This window comes from Gavialis gangeticus, unplaced genomic scaffold, assembly GCF_001723915.1.
Source record: "Gavialis gangeticus isolate Ggan-Ray unplaced genomic scaffold, GavGan_comp1, whole genome shotgun sequence".
Taxonomy (NCBI): Eukaryota; Metazoa; Chordata; order Crocodylia; family Gavialidae; genus Gavialis; species Gavialis gangeticus.
Window position 1 is genome coordinate 79,841,580 of NW_017729024.1, and position 3,731 is coordinate 79,845,310.

Sequence of the window (3,731 nt, forward strand, 5' to 3'; positions counted from 1 at the left end):
AAAAAAAAAAAAAAAAAAAAATCAATACACTAATACTGTTTCTAGTTGTGCATACCCCTTCAGGATTTTTTTTAATGTGGCAGGTGCATTCTGTTGACTGAAAGCATTTGAAGTCCAGGGTCTGCTGCCTCGGTAGAAATTTTTCTGCCCACAACCCAGAGACCTTCTTAACAAAACAGTCACATTTGGTCAGTTTTATTAGCAGATGATATCTTTTGTTCGCATGTGAAAAGGTCTTGTACTTCGAAGTCAGTGCTGTTGTTCTCAAACTATCCAGCCTGCTTTGTGATGGTTAAGCAGAAAAAAAAGGAGTTCAAGGCAAGCCTTGTGTGAATAAAATCAACCAAAGAATCTAGGCAAATTAGTTAAGTAAAAAGTTTGTTCCCTATTCAACTGAAAGACAGCAACCATGTTTTCCCATATACATTCTGCCCTTGAGGTCATCAAAGGACAAATTGCAATATTTTTTCATACAACACATAGTTCCTTGTTTAAACATATAAAATAGCATTTTTTTTTGGCAGTATAGATGAAAGCACGGTATAAACTGTGTAATCCTCTCACCTGCTTTACCATGGCTACTATCTAAACCAGGACATGTATTGTCTACCTCCCTACAGAATTCAGAGGGCTCTCAGAAACAGGAAAGTCTAAATGCATTTGCAGAGCACTAAGAAGTCATTTGACTGTTAATGTCCTTGGCTTTCAAGATTAACATTAAACTGCATTTAACCTTTTTCTACCTCATAATTTATTTCCATCCATCTGTTTTTCCCTCAGATAAGAAAGTACCTTCATCCCACGCAAACGGGCTATTCATTTTAGTGAAAAAGACTTCTGTTCCATTTTATCTTTTTTCTCTAAATTAATTTGTTGGTGTCACCCTCATTTTAGTCCTTTGTCCTACATTAGAAAGGAAATTCATTCATTGTTACTACTGTAAAAGTTGTACAATCTATACTTTCAAGAAAAATACATAAAGGGTGCGGCTACATGTCACCCTATGGTGAAACTGTTACTATGCTGTGGTTTATTACAAAAGCGTGGCGCATTAACCACCTATACTGCACCATGCACACACTGCACAGTTAGTTTTACTACTACTACAGTGCACAGTTGCTGTTACTTCACTGTAGCAGTGCACTAAACTGGGAGAGCATGCTGCTATGGTGAAGTAGCTGCTGATCACATGTAGCCTCATGTGATTTCTACGCCACCATGGTGCATTGTACAGTGCTGTACCATGTCATGAAACTTTACTCTTTCTGAACCATGTCTCTTTATACTCATTATACATAAGGATCAGATATTGCAGAGAGGTGGAGCAATACAGTTATCTAAATAGCTTTCATTTGGATTTGGTCCAAAATTAGAGCAGTTTCACTGCATCTCGTAATGTTATCATCTAGATTGGATGTGGGGGACAATTTTTCAGTTACAGAATGAACACTTGCACAATGCACATGTATAAGCAAGCATAGAAAATTACTACCTGAATATGGCAAAGAAACTATTTTAATTGCACATGGCTACTTGAATACACAGGTACCCATTTGTGCACCTAGGTGCAGAACTTTGGGAAAACTATCTTTGAACTGTTATCCTAGCTTCCTATATTCTGATCAGGTTTCAAAACCTCTTAGTAGTCAAACATAAAAGGATGGTAACGTATGCCAAAAAGATCGGCTGTTTACCCTCTGGTCCCATTGGTTTACCAAACAGAAAAAGTCCACATCTTAAATGGAAAACACCTGTGTGTTTTAAGCAAGATTCGTTTAGTGATATATTTTATTAGACCAACTACCAAACTTTCTCACATATAACATACCCTGGCATAAAATATGCATCTTGTTTTGAAAGGCCAGAACTATATTTCTTGAATATAATGCACGCTGAAATTTCTAGTACCCATTTTTTGGAGGGAAAGAACATGTTGTACTCAAGATAATATGGTATACAGTTGAGAGAGATGGCAGAAGTCAGGGAAGGGTGGCACCTTAAAGACTAACTCATTCAGAAAGGCACAAGTTTCTGAGACTAAAGCCTACTTTATCAGATGCTCTGTATAGACTTGAAGAGAACAGGGTTACTACATAGAAAGGAATAAAGTAATTTAAATACAAGGGATAGGGAAAGGGGGAGAAAAAGATACAGGGGAGGGGACACAGCTGAGAAAGATGACAGTGAGCTACACAGAGCCAAAGTGGCAAACAAAGCAGTAGCTCACTGAGGGAACATAAGGGTTACAAAAGCTAGTCTGAGTAATAGGATAAGAATCCAGAATCTCTGTCAAGACCATACTTAACACAATCTAGTCTGTGGATGATTTCTTGTTTTAAAATTTCCTGTTCAAGTTGGATTTTAAAGCATTTTTTAAGAATTGTTACTCTGATGTCCATAATAGAATAACCAGGGAGACTCTTTCACAGGCTTTTGTATCATTCTGGAACTGATGTCAGATTGGTGCCCATTTATTCTCTCACATACGAATTTCTCCATCTGTCCCTGTATGAGGGACACTATAAACAGGCAATGACATTTATGATATCAGTAGTGGAATAGGTGAATGAACCCCTGATGTCATCATCCATGTTGTTTGCTCCAGTGATAATATAGTCTGTGATGATGAGGTACAGCTAGCATCTGGGTCTGGAGCAACGCCTGGTGCCTCTGTGAGGCTAGGAGTTAGGTAGTCTGTTGCTAGAGATATGCCACTGGAGATTGAGGGAGATGTAAGATAAGCTTTGGGGTGAGAAATACTCTTTTACTGGTCTGGAAATGAAACAGATACAAATCTAACAGATACAGCCTAGACCAGGTAAAATGATGCCTTGGGGAAATTAGTAGGATGTTGTCAACACATCAGTACACTACAGTGTCTCTCTGAGCTTGGGTTTGATTTGACATGTGATAGATTGTTGTATCTGGATATATAATGAATAGTTTTGAGTTTGATTTCTGAGCCTATTTATATAATCTGCATATGAATAAACTGCTCTGTTGGTTTTGCCCATTAATCTCCCAGGTTTTCTTCGATAACAGTTTCAGCCTTCTATCTCCATGTGCATATTGAAAACTGTCATGTAGAAAAGAAGACTTCCATGACTGCATAAACAAATTGGGAGTAGGTGTTTATGTAAAATCTGGTGACAGGAAAAGACATTGTGAGGCCTGAATTTGTATCCAAAAACTGAAGGTATTTCATCTTTTTGCTCAGTGAGCAAACTTCCCATAAACTCAATTACCATTCTGCATGGAAACTAGGAGCAAAAAGTAATTGGACTGATCTAGGTTTTACTGGTCTGGTTTCAGACAGAATGACTAAATGCCATATACATTAAATTTAACTCTATCCATAAAGAGGCAGGCTGCAAATTAGCCTCAGCCGTAGCCACCTCTATGATAAAAGTGCAGACATATGAGCAGTTTAGCTATAACACTGCAAGATAATGCCCTGTGAGAAACCCAAAACTGATCTTAAGCAAAGAGTTTTCCTACTATGTAAAAGTTTTAGCTATATAATAAGAAATAATTTTAACTTTTTGAACTTTAACTTTAATTTTAATAAGAAACTGTTTTAACATAATATGAGACTAGCAAGATCAAAGGGGGCAGGAGGCCGCAAAAGCCCCCATGGCTCACCAAAAGCACTGGGGAGTGTGTCCTAGCTAAAAGGGAGGCATACACAAAGTGGAAGGGAGGAGCCATCACCAGGGAGGATTATACTGCGG